The 13,702-nt window shown below is 40.3% G+C and overlaps 1 non-coding gene across 1 annotated transcript; it reads left to right on the top strand.

Annotated features, from left to right (window-relative positions):
* Window positions 1–6,290: 6,290 nt before the first annotated feature.
* LOC128597846 (U6 spliceosomal RNA) lies at window positions 6,291–6,397 on the top strand. Its single transcript, XR_008383402.1, has one exon. It is a non-coding gene; the product is annotated as a U6 spliceosomal RNA (small nuclear RNA).
* Window positions 6,398–13,702: the final 7,305 nt, after the last annotated feature.

Raw genomic sequence — 13,702 nt, 5'->3', positions numbered from 1 at the left:
GCTTACAACCCAATCATTGGTGCCCATATTCTTGAGAAATTACCAGTGGTCCCTAAAAGCCACATTCACAGCATAAGTAGAGGTCATATGGTCAGATGGCGTGGCTGTCCCGATGGCCCTGTCCTGTCTCTGCCACCCAGTCCCCACGGGCTGCTCTGTTATTTTTACAGTAGGTCCTGCACCCAAAGTTTACATGCGAGGAATTGGAAAAAAATCTGAATGTGGTGCCAGCCAAGTCCTTGGGACTAGAAACTAAATCTTAGGGCAAGACATGGTACCAGAATTTAGAAAATAATGTTAAAAAGCAGTAAATAGCTGAGTCTGATCCACAGTCCTGAGGATGACAGTCACAGAATTAAAATACAAATTCCTCCAGCAGGTCTAAAGACAGGTAAAATTAAGAAATAATTAGAACAGGCTGTGATTGAATTAAAGTGGTGCCTGGACCTCAGCCGAGGCAGGACTTAGAGCTTCTATCACTTACTTTTTCTCCGTTATTGAATATGCTGACTTATCCCTTTAGTTTAAAGAGCCAAGTTGAAGAGGTGGAAAATGTGGGTGATTCCAAGTAATTCATAAAAGAATGTGGGGGGTTTTAGGAATCTGAGGTTGTAGTTGTAGTAAAGGTTGAGTTACAGTAATTGAGTTGTAGGAAAGGTCTAACTCGTGGCGATGGGGTTTCTATCATAGGGAGACGGTGCTTTTCTTTACTTTGCTGGAAGCCCACCTGGGCCTTCCCGAGAGCATCTCTTAAAGGCACTGGCTGGAAACGAGCACTGACGGTTTTTTTTCCCCGTCTAGTGTTCACGGTCTGGAGCCCACTGCTCTTGCGTAGAGCACGGGAGTCGGTCACACATTTCTCTGCAGTGGTGTCCCATTCCGCTCCTTGAGGAGCACAATTTTGTGGGAAAGTCTCCTGGGAGACTTTTTCACATAACGGTGTTTAAGCTCCAAGAATGAACACATAGGAGTAGCAAAGAGTCGGCATCAGTAACGACATGTTCCAATTAAGATGTAAAGCGCGATCTAAGGGCGTTTCAGTTTCTACTGCATTTGGTTTAAAACATGACATACTAAAACTTCTTCATAAAGACCAGACCTTATTCAGGAATAGAGGCAAGTAGAAACAGTTTAACAAATCCATAAACAACACAAAAAAATAATGAAGAACAGAAATTTTAATGAACTTAAGGACGAAGATCTATTCCAAAGAGCAAGGAAATTCAACCTGGACTCACGAGAGACGCCTCATGTGTGAAGGTTTCACTCTAAACTCACAGCAATAAGCTGTGGACACTCAGCAAACCCACCAGACATCACTGTGTGATTTTTGCAAAGGTACTTTTTAATGCACTTAAAATTTACATCAGTAGACTTTGAATAAAGCAGAACACACTGCACAAAGAAGATGGATTTTGTCAAATTCCTTGAAAGCCTAAGATAAAAAGACTGGGGTTCTCTGATGGAAAAGAAGTTCTGTCTGCAGACTGCCTTCAGCCCCAGACTGCAGCTGCCGCTCTTTCCTGGGCCTGATTGTGCTGGTCTGGGGTGGCTCACACCTGTAACCCCAGAACTCTGGGAGGCTCAGGAGTTCGAGAGCAGCCTGAGCAATAGCAAGACCCTGTCTCTGCTAAACATAGGAAAACCAGCAAAACATTGTGGCAGGTGCCTGTAGCCCCAGCTACTCAGGAGGCTGAGGCAGGAGGATAGCTTAGCCCAGGAGTTTGAGTCTGCTTTGAACTGCGCTGAGGCCACATCACTGTGGGATAACAGAGTGATACCGTGTCTCAAAAAAAATACATAATGTATCTCTCGCTCTTTTTGTATCTCTCTCTCACACACACATCCCAATAGTTCTGTTTCTCTGGAGAATCCTGATGAAAATGATCACTGTTATATATCCTGACAGTGAAATAACAGTAACTAGAAGCCCAGAGAGACACTGAGTGGTATGGAAGATACCGACAGACCCCAATTTAAATTCTGCTTGTGTGTTACTGATTACGTATCTTTGAGCAGTTTAATTCTCTTAATTCTCTTCAGAATATTAATTATCTCATCCATAAAAGGAGATGGGAGGTGAGGAGTGAGGAACAGTGTTAGGGGTCACGTTGTAAAAATAAGGGCAGCGGTTGGGGGGTGGAGAATTCCTAGAGCAGTGATTTCACACAGTACGGGCTCAGATGTTCCCTTTCCTTCACCACAGGAAAAGTCATAAACATGCTTTCTCTTCTGTTGAAGTCATTGATTTTAGCACATCTCATAAGATCCAAACAACTTCGAATTTTAAAGTCATTCTTAAATTATTGTTAATAGTCAGTGATTTTAGTAGCAAATAGTAGGTATTGATTTAAGAAATAAAAGAATATATCCTTTTGATGGTAGCAGATGGAATAAATAAATACCCATGAGTTGATAGTAAAGGCGAAGGTAAAAGTCATGAAAGCAATCTCCTTACAGAAGAATGGGAATTAATAAATTATAGAATTTTAAAACTGCCATTTTATAAACACTTTGCATTATAACCCACTTAAGTATATTTAATCAATGGGTTCTTAAAACATGACACAGAATTCTTTAGAGAACAAGAAATAAGAGGTGTGTCCTTAGATCATTCCACAGATTAATTGTTCATTGTAAATTTAAAAAATACACATTGGAAACATGATCAAAGCCAGGATTACTCACATCGTGGGCTTCCTGAGGAAGTGCAAGGTGAGTACTCAGGGATATCTCCGAAGTATTAATCCCCAAAATGTTTAACATGCATCTATTCCAGCTTCAGGGCCCAATACTCTTCTACAGGGTATAAGAAGATAAGAGAGAGGGCGGCACCTGTGGCTCAAAGGAGTAGGGCCCCGGCCCCATATGCCGGAGGTGGCAGGTTCAAACCCAGCCCCGGCCAAAAACTGGAAGAAGAAGAAGAAGAAGAAAGAGAGCAAGGCCAACATCATCATGAGGACACGGTTGGGACACAGACTAGGGGACCCTCTGCAGGAGACACCAGACTGCGACAGTGAACATCTTTACAAATACGGGAGGAGGCCGTCCCACGTCAGGCAACAACTACGACAAAACAGAGGAATTCTAGGCATCTTACCAAATGGAAAAGATTTTACATTATCAGTTACAGAATTTGTCAATAATTTGGGGCAGAGAATGAGCATCATCAAACCTGCCTTTCCAAAAATTCCCCTCTCCGCAGCAATTTGGAAAAACCATCTGTTTGGTTGTATTAGTGCCGTGAGAGGTGGAGGGGCCCCAGTGAGTCTTAGGTGAGATTATGGGATGGGCTCTTACATTTGATGATGGATCAAATGTGATTTCTAAAGGTAAGGGTGAGTTAAATACCCCAGAATCTGCCTTGAATCGTATCAGTCACTAAGCTAGATGGTCTTGAGGAACAAAAGAAAAAACACAGACTCTGTGTCATGGTACCAACAGTAGCAGCATCACAACCCGGCACTCTACACAGCACACAGGCTTCCTGACAACACCAATCACACTTCTCTGCAGAATTACCAGCAGACCTGAATTTAGTTTGCTTGAGGTTTTCTCATCTTGATAGCATTTCCAACAGAAGCTGTAGGTTGACCCTAGTTTCCTCTGCTCACACTCAGCTTTGGAGATTTGCCTACATTACTGAGAAGCACATCTTGGAATGCGTTCCAGGTGTTACCTGAATCTAGTAACCATTTGAGTACCGGCACAGATTGCCAAGGAGGCCATGTGGGTCCGCAGATGCTGCTGTAGGGAGGATTTTATTCAACCACTTCACCAATGACTGTCTAATGGCCGGTGAGCATCCAGGGTGCAGAGACATGGAATTAGAAAGTCCGTGTGCTACAGGACGTGACCAGAACCATGGGACAACTGTGCACGCACACCGAGCATGCACACAGACACACAGAGACATGAACACACACAGAGAAACACACACACACAAATGTGATCCATTCTAAGATGCTGCAGACCTACCATTATTTTATACAACACTATTAAATTGAGAACTATGTATCCGTCTAACCATGCCATAACACTGAAGTACCGCCCCCTTCATTTTGAAATGCAGGCGTAATTCCACAGATACTACATTGTATTTACAGGAATTATCGTGCCCTGGTACTGATGAAATGCAGAATACGATGCATCGTGTATTACTGTTTTAAAATAAAAGAATGCCCAAATTAATTGAAGTCAACATATTAATGAGGATTAATAGGAAAAGAGTTTGTCTAGTTCGACTCAAAGGGTCAGAAGTTATCCTGCCACGATCAAAAGACGTTGCTTTTGTTTGTTTGATTGTTTCTTGTCTATTCTGTCCTGTTAGTGATCACTTCACAGAGATGTCAGTTCTGAGAGAAGACAGAGCAAAAGTTGAGATCCCTACCTGATAGGGCTTAGCCTGGAGCGGGAGAGACATAGCAACACACACTGGTCACTCGTACACAGTGAGAGTCAGGATTGCCCTGGGATTTGCCCTGGTGCGTTCTCTGAGCTGTGGACAGGCATCACACAGGCCGAGTGGGCTGGACGATGTTGCTTGAGCACTGGCTGGAAGGGTGAAAGTGAAGAAATGAACAAGGAAAACCTCAACAGAGGCAAAGACGGGCAGATGAAATGCGTCTCTGGAAAGAATTTTGATACTGCCGAGGCACATGACGTGACGGGAGATGACTCTGAAGTGAGGGGAGGCAGATCCAGATTGTAAAGGAAATTGCCCTTGACGTTTGTAATCAATGCGTGGTTATTGGTAGACAAAGAAAGAACAGTCAGACCTATTTTTGAAAAGAAGTATAGCTTTTGTGATTACAGAAATAACACATTCTCAATATAAAAATCTCAATAGAATATTTTGAACAGTATATACAAGTATACCGAAAGAAATTTTAAACTCTCCCAAATATACAAAACAGATTAAACCACTAATTTGAGAATGAACCTTTTCAATAAGTAGTATTTCTCCACGTAAACAACACAAAATGACAAATGACAGATGCTTACAAGTTGATTTGGACCACTTTTCTGTTTTGCTTGTTTTTTTTTTATTTTCTGTTTTTTCCTTTCCTTTTTTAAAATTTCGGGGTTTTGAATTTCCTTTTGACTATCTGCCTTGTTATATTTTAAAATGTTAACATCCTAGGAAACATCTAATAAGGCTAATACTATTTGCGAATGGAACTGTTTTCCTGTACTGTATCTTTTTTGGTAAATTCCAAACCCACCAAGACTTCACAATGTGTGTATGAAGCTTCAGAGATTCTTAATGGGCTGTACGTGGTCACTCTGGGGATAGTTCATAAAAATCAGGCATCTTTTTTTTTTTTTTCTTTTAAAAACAAAAATAAAATCGTTCTTCTCTTCCTTTGGGGGAATTAGAGGGAGAGAATGCAGGCTGAGTGGTTCTGTGTTTAAAAAAGAGAGACAGAGAGAGAACAGTGGGAAAGATCACAGCAAGCTTGGCTCCTTCTCTTCTGACAACCAGGACATGTTTTGGGTGGTAGGAGCCCCACAGTCTCTCCTGAGTCCAGTCCCCCAACTCAGGGCCCAGGACTGGCCAGGACCGCTAAGCTACCTTGCTCAGGAACCATTTCTCTTAGGTGCCTGAGGGCTATCTACTTCAGCAGGAGAGAGAGAGACTAAAGCAGTCTTAGAATAGATAGATCTTAGTCTTTAGCAGAGCTCAATGATCTTCAGCAGAGAGACGCCGTGCTGGTGTTCCCCAGGCAGGAGAGGAGTCAGAGTCAGAGTAAGCGGGTCCGTGATAGAACGCGCATGCTCCCGACTGCCTGCTCCTCCAGCCTCACATAAGGCTGATCTCCTGCCTCTCAACAGTACAGGTGTAGAGACTGCCAGTTCACCACTGCTCTCATCTCGCAAGCTCTCATGCTTGTTAGGAGAGCTAAATCCCTGTCCATACCCTTTTCACTAAGGTGTTCCATTATTGAGCTAGACAGGTATTTCTTATCACTCCATAGGCTGTACGGGCTGCTATACTCCTTGCCTTCTCCAGGAGTTAATCAGGGAGGAGCAGAGGAAAACCCCAGAAAGGCTTAGAGCATTTGTGACTCTCTTTATCTTTTACCTACAGAAATAATCACATGGTTCTATTCAAATACCCTAATAACACCATCTGGAGCCTGCCTTCACTGTGGTCCTCTTCTTTGTCTTGGCTCCTTCCCCGTCAGGGGAGTCCTGATTTGAGGACTAGAAGCTTAGTCTTGGCTGAGATTCCTCCATAAATCTCATATTAAAAGACTTCAAACTTATAGAAAAGATGAAAGAACAGCGTGCTCACTTCGGTAGCACATATACTAAAATTGGAACGATACAGACAAGATTAGCATGGCCCCTGTGCAAGGATGACACGGAAATTCGTGAAGCGTTCCATATTAAAAAAAAAAAAAAGGATGAAAGAACAGTTCAGTGTAAACCGAATATTTCTCCCCAGTGTTTCTATAAAAGCTGGAAATAGGCAGCTATTGATAATGTCATCAAAGACATCTTCCATCTATAAAAAAATAAGATAGTCGTGTTTGCAGACTTTGTGGTCACCCTGTAAATTCATCATTTGTTAATTTGGGTCCATAATTACTTTACCTTTAAATAAATCTGTGTAGACATTTTTTTCTGAATCATTTGAAAGTTTTAGACATCAGGCATTTCAGTTTGTATCTCCCAGAAAAATGTATACTCCTATATCGCCATAATACTGTTTTCAGCCTATGAAAGTTACTATAAATGCAGGAATAGGCACCTCATTGTAAAATTTCCCCAAATGTCTTCAAAATGTCTTAAAGTTCTTTGACTTATTGAAGGGAGGAAGACGCAGATTCTAATAAAGTTTTATGCCTTAAAAAATAAAATAAAATAAATTAAATGTGACCAACGTTTCAAAAAAATATTCTTGCTTGCTCTACCAAAGCATTAATGACAGCAAAGACAGTACAGCCTCGGACACAGGGAGAACATCCTCTAGTGTTCTCCCACCCTAATTAATCCACCCGGCATGTCATTCCGTGGCAGGCTTTGTGGGGGTGTCCAGCATGAACGATGACCCCCGTCCCGGCCAGCGCGTGTGGTTGACTTACAGCTAGCGCTGTATATACTCACCTCTACACGAAGCCCATATGTGCATATTCAAAATACAAAGTAACATCTTTCAAATAAACTTAATCATCTCACTGCAGTCAGGGTTGTTGGCCATGCTAACACACTCTCATTTATTTATTTTACATTTATTTTAGTAATTTTAAATTTCAGAGTGCAACATGATCATTTATTTGCAGAGAGGAGCAGAGGAGTTGGGAATGACACCCGGCCCATGGGTGTCTAACACCTGAGCTCTTTTTTTTTTTTTTTATTAAATCATAACTGTATACATTGATATGATCATGGGGCATCATACACTCGCTTCATAAACCATTTGACACATTTTTATCACAGTGGTTAACAAAGCCTTTCTGGCGTTATCTCAGTTACTGTGCCAAAACATTTACATTCTACATTTACCAAGTTTCGCAAATACCCCTGTAAGATGCACCACAGGTGTGATCCCACCGATCCCCCTCCCTCTACCCACCCCCCCCTTCCCACTTCCCCCTATTGTTAAGTTGTAGCTGGGTTATAGCTTTCATGTGAGAGTCCCAAATTAGTTTCATAGTAGGGCTGTGTACATTGGGTACTTTTTCTTCCATTCTTGGGATACTTTACTAAGAAGAATATGTTCCAGCTCCTTAAAGCATGACTCCTCACACCCAAATTCCAGAATTTCCAGTTTCAAATGGAGTCTTCAGGAAAAAGAGGACAGAACAGAAACCCAGGGGTAGAGGCACTAAAAGACGCTGCTTATTTCAATGTGCAAGGTTATCTTTCTCGGGTTATTTTCAGTAGCAGAGGATTTATCAGTCCAGTTCAACCTTTGGTTGTTTCACAGATTAGTGACAGAGATAAGATCAGTGCCCACGAACACAGAAATCCTTTCTTTAGTGGGTCTCACTATTATCATAATCACTGTTCCCGAAAGTTCCACTCAAACGCAGAATATAATGACTAATTTAACATCAGATGAGCCTCCCTGAGGGTACCCTGGACCCAGAGGAAATCCCTGAGCAAGAAGAACAATAAAAATGTTTGGATAGGAAGTCAAAGTGCTAATCTACTTGCCAGAGAAGTAATTTCTACTATACTCCACAAAACTTCAAATAGAAGCTTGAAAACAAAGCTCAGCAAACTTTTTCTGTAAAGAGCCAGACAACAAACATCTCCGGCTTTGCGATCCATATGGTTGGCACGCCAGCTACCCACGTCTGCCATCCCGGCACGAAAAACAGCCATTCACACCATGTGTGAATGAATGTGTCGGGGGGGGGGGTGGTGGTTCTAAAAACTTATTTACAAAAACAAGGGAAGTGTTAGACTTGGCCTGTGGACCTTAGTAGGCCAATTTTTGCTTTACAGGATTAAGATGAGTGTAAGCTATGTCTGCACTGGAGGTCAGCAATCCGTGTGGGCAGGTGGTTGGGTTGCCTGGATGGTGGCAGAGTCAGAAGTAGGCAAATCGAGGTATCGTAATTTTGCATGTGTTATCAGGTTCACACAGGTGTTCTAACATCACATGAAAAGGTAGAATGTAATTGAAAAGGTAGATTGTAATTGAGGGTCATATTCAACCCTTACTGAAGATGGAATGATCCAGATAAAACTCCATGTAAAGGGACCATGAGCTCTACGAACTCGCTGAGCACAGCTGCTTCCAGAGGCAAGGTTTATTTGCAGGTCTCACCTGCCACTCACCCCGTGTACTAATTTAATACGCTTGCTTGGCAGTGGCTCAAGAATCAGGCAGAGCTCAGCTTTTGTTAACTTCTTTAAAGATGAAAGTAAGTTAGCTGTAGTGTTCTCAGAGTACCTGCAACAGGGCTCGGAACCAAGCAGGCTTGTAATGGTCCTGGCTGGAGTACTCAACACCTGAGACCTAGAAAAGGTCTTCCTTATAGAAGTGTACAAATTAATACCATAGTTCTCAGCATTCATTCTCTCATAATATTATATCTAAAATTTTGCTGGTAGATGATTTTTTGTAGTTACTCATAACAACCTCTGTCGATTAAACACAAAGGCATATTAAATGTTTTAATTATAGAGCAGGTGCAGTGGCTCACGTCTGTAATCCTGGCACTCTGGGAGGCCAAAGCAGGTGGATTGCTTGAGCTGGAGACCAGCCTAAGTAAGACTGAGACCTTGTCTCTACTAAAAATAGAAAAATTAGCTGGGCACCCCGGTGGGCACCTGTCATCCCAGCTACTTGGGAGGCTGAGACAAAAGAATCTCCTGAAACCAGGTATTTGAGGTTGCCGTGAGCTATGATGCCATGGCGCTCTAGCCTGGGCAACAGAGTAAGATATGCCTCAAAAATAAATAAACAAATAAGTAAAATGATGAAAAAATGAAAAATAAAATTTAATTTACAATTTAAAAAAATTTATTTCATATTTGATAATTTAATTCTAAGCACAGGGATTATAGTTATAAAAATATCCTCTATGATGAAGGACATGAAGCTGTTGTCTAAAGATTAAGACTACAGAACAGTGGTGAACACAGAAATTTAATGTTTTATCTTCCACTTGTCATTCTCTCTTAAGACATGTTAGGGTCATGCTCCATGAAATAGCAGATTGCTTAACTTGGACTTGGAATAAGCCCTGACTCAGAGTGGAAATCATTCAGCTCTGTTGAAGGAACTCCTGAGCAGAAAAAAAAAAATAATAATCCCAGGAAATTAGTGTACAATTGAATATTTAAAGAACGTTGAAAGGAGAACCTTCAGTATACATTGGAATAGGCAATTATTATGTGTGTGTATGTGTTTGTGTGCGTATATCTATATGAAAAGCTGAGTCAACCGGGCAGCACCTGTGGCTCAAAGGAGTAGGGCGCCAGCCCCATATACTGGAGGTGGAGGGTTCAAACCCGGCCCTGGCCAAAAACTGAAACAAACAAAAAAAACAAACAAACCAAAAAAAGCTGAGTCAACCAGGAGGATTTGGAGGTGTCATTTTATAAAGCCTCGCTATAACAAAAATGAAACACATGCCACTAATCCACCTTGCCAGCTTTAGAGAGGGAAAGGCTCTCAGTAATAATATTAATTGTCATTAAATGTTTCCAGTTCCTGTTGTAGAGGATATGAACAGCAATATTTATAGTGTCTTGATAAAATGTACTTTAACTTTTTAGGACATTGCAGATTTGGCTATCCTTTTATAACACAACATGTTGGCAAATTGACATTTAATATCTGTGAGAGACAGCGAGAGCGGGCTACTCTTTCTGAAGTAGCATGGGTTCATCTTCTGTCTGTCCCTTTCTTTACCACCTGCTAGCTGAGTTTCAGCCGACAAGACCTCATGTTCTCACCAGACGGTCCAGCCTCCTCCAAAATGGCAGCAATTCAGATGGTTCACAATAAAACAAAACCTTTAAGACAATGACAAACGGTTTTTATTTGTCTTTTTCCTTTAAATTCTCCTTTCCTCTTTAATGTTTAAACGTGCTTGAAAAGGATGATAGAAAATCCTATTTGGGGTGTATGTCTGTACACATAGGAGTATACATTTAAGGAAAGAACAAAAGTTCAACTAAGTATATCTCAGTCTTTTTTATCCGGTTTATTTTTAATGATCCATATAAAGAATTTGGAAGGGGTAAAAGCAACAAATACTAAATAATGATACTGTTTAAACAACATAGTTTGAATACTGGGTGACTCTGCTTGAACACTATCATGAGGATGCACAGTGGGTAGAAAAATGTCTTCATGTTTTTCTAAATTATTTATATCTTACAGGTATTATATATTTTGCACTTCAAAGGAAGGTAAAACTTCTGGTTAAGAGTGAGGAAAAGAACTGCCTTAATCAAAATACAAAATAATGTATTTTGAATTGCCCTTTGCAGTAGTGAGGGACTAAGTGAGATTGATGATCAGTTTATGAGAACTGAACAGTCATGACGGCTCGTTCATCTTCAAGGAAATAAATACCACGGCATATTAGACTGAGGAGGATGTTGCTCACTTAGAGCTTAAAAATAAAACGGTGGGGTACATTTTATTATTTTAAACCAGTTTCACTAGAATGAATTAAAGACTTAAAAGGCTAAAAGTATTTCAGAAAGTCCCTTTTAGTACTTTTGAGATAACGAATAGAAAACAAACAAAAACAGGTATTGGTAAAGGGAACACTGAGGTGTCCTAATATTCATTTGTAAGTTGACTTACAAATATCACATTGACTTGCTAACTATAAAAAGAAACTGCAAAACAAATGATATAATTCTACCTACAAAAGTTCATTTTAATTGAATAAATTTACTTAAGCACTGAATTTTGAAAGATACTATAAAGGGATTTGTTCTGTGATGCTTGCATTCAAACAAGGAGCCACACTTGGGGATCCAGAAAGCCACATGTGGTCTTGCCAAAGAAAATAGATCTGAGATCTCGGTGAATCCAGGGGAGCACACGTACACACACAAACACACGCACAAACACAAAACACACACGCACACATGTACACACACGCACACACACGTACACACACAAACACACGCACACACAAACACGCACACACAAACACACACGCACACACAAACACACACGTACACACACGCACGCACACACACACACACCTATAGCAACAACAACATACGACCCTTTCAAAATATCAAGAAGATGACCTTTATAAAATTCAACATCCAGTTTTTGAAAAAGAAATAAAAAACTCTGAGCAACATAGAGTCTTCCCTGACCTGGTAATGAGTATGTACCCACAAAAAGCTAATCTCATAACCTAAGGGTGAAATGTTTCTCAGTAATATAAATAATTCAGGAATACCCACTATTAGCACCTCTATTGACCTATGTACTAGAAACATTAGCAAATTCCATTAGACATGAAAAAAAAAGGCATTCATTTTAGTGTGGAAAAAGTAAAACTACAGATGACACAATCAAAACAGATAATCCCGTGGAACCTACAAAAAGTTTCTAGTATAAATCAGTTTATTAAGGTCTCAGAACATCAGATCAAAATACAAAAATTATTTTTCTGAATACTGTGAATACATAATTAGTTGAAATTTAGAAAACTACCACTTGTAGTAGCATCAAAATAGGAAAAAAATCAAGCAAAATCTGACAAAGTATTTTCAAAACCAATGTACAGAAAATTTCAAAACACTCTGATAGATGTTAAAGGTCTAGATCAATGAACAGCTATATTGTGTTTGTAAATCTGAGAATTCCACATTGTTAAGATGTCATTTCTCCACAGTTGGGTCTATGTAGTCAACATAACTTCAATCAAAACATCAGTAACAATGATTGCAGATTTTATAAGCGGATTCTAATATTTTATGGAAATGTAAAGTACATAGAATAGCAAAAATAACCTTGGAAAGGAAATTTGAAGTTGAAAGACTTTAGTAACTGACTTCCAGATTTATTACAAGGCTACATTAATTAAAACAATATGGCATTGACATCAAGGCAGACAGATAAGGCAACTGAACAGAAGAAAGAGCCTAGAAATGGATCCTAACATATGTGTTCAACGTGTATTTATTTTCTACAAAGGCAATTCAGTGAGGCAAGGTGGTATTTTAACAAATGACGCTGGGGAAAATGGATATCTATAATACCAAAAAAATTAGATTTTTATAAGCCACGCATAAAGATTAACTCAATGTGGAACATTGGCCTACGTGTAAAATATAACACGATAAATCTTCCAGGTTAAACAGGGAAAAATTATGTGATACAAATTTATCAAATAATGGTAGAAAATCGCACCAAGAGCCCATTTTTGGAAGAAACAATAAATCGTACTCCCTCAAAATTAAGAAATTCTGCTCTTTGAAATACAGTTAAGAGAATGAAGCAAATTGACCGGGTGTGGTGGCTCACGCCTGTAATCCCAGCACTCTGGGAGGGCGGGGCAGGCAGATCAGTTGAGCTCAGGGGCTCCAGATCATCCTGAGCAAAAGTGTGACTCTGTCTCTAAAAATATAGCTGGGCGTTGTGGCGGGCGCCTGTAGTCCCCACAGGGAGGCTGAGGCAGGAGGATCGCTTGGACTCAGGAGTTTGAGGTTGCTGTGAGCTGTGATGCCAGGGCTCTAGCCTGGGCAACAGAGCGAGACTCTCAATACATCCACGCACACAGAGGCCTCTCCCAAGAAGAGCAGTGGCCTGGTGAGCACACACCCAGATTTGTGTGTCACAGAGACCCAGGTTCACCTCTCTGGTCCTCTTTCTTAGCTCTCTTAACTTTAGTGCTAAACAATCATTTTTTTCTGAGCTTCAGTTTATTCAACTCTAAAATAGATTTGTTATCTCTACCTCAAAAGGCGACAGTAAAAATCTGACATTCACATAGTATAATCCGTGAGTACATTGTCTGAAGTTGAGTCCACATTAAAGGGAATTTTCCTTTCCTCATTCCTCAGCCCACCCTTCAATTTCATCCCAGCCTGCTTAAAGAAGATGTAAGAAATTAGGATTTGCATTAAAATATGTGAATTTGTTCATATGTGCTTCTAGTCTTGGAAAACAAAAGTTGAGAATAGATAAGGTTAATAGGGTGGAGGGAAATTGGATTTACTGGGACCGTAAATGTGTAGCATTAGGGAAACCTTATTT

Source organism: Nycticebus coucang, chromosome 10 (assembly GCF_027406575.1).
Source record: "Nycticebus coucang isolate mNycCou1 chromosome 10, mNycCou1.pri, whole genome shotgun sequence".
NCBI lineage: Eukaryota > Metazoa > Chordata > Mammalia > Primates > Lorisidae > Nycticebus > Nycticebus coucang.
This window is presented reverse-complemented; position numbering and strand designations above follow the sequence as displayed.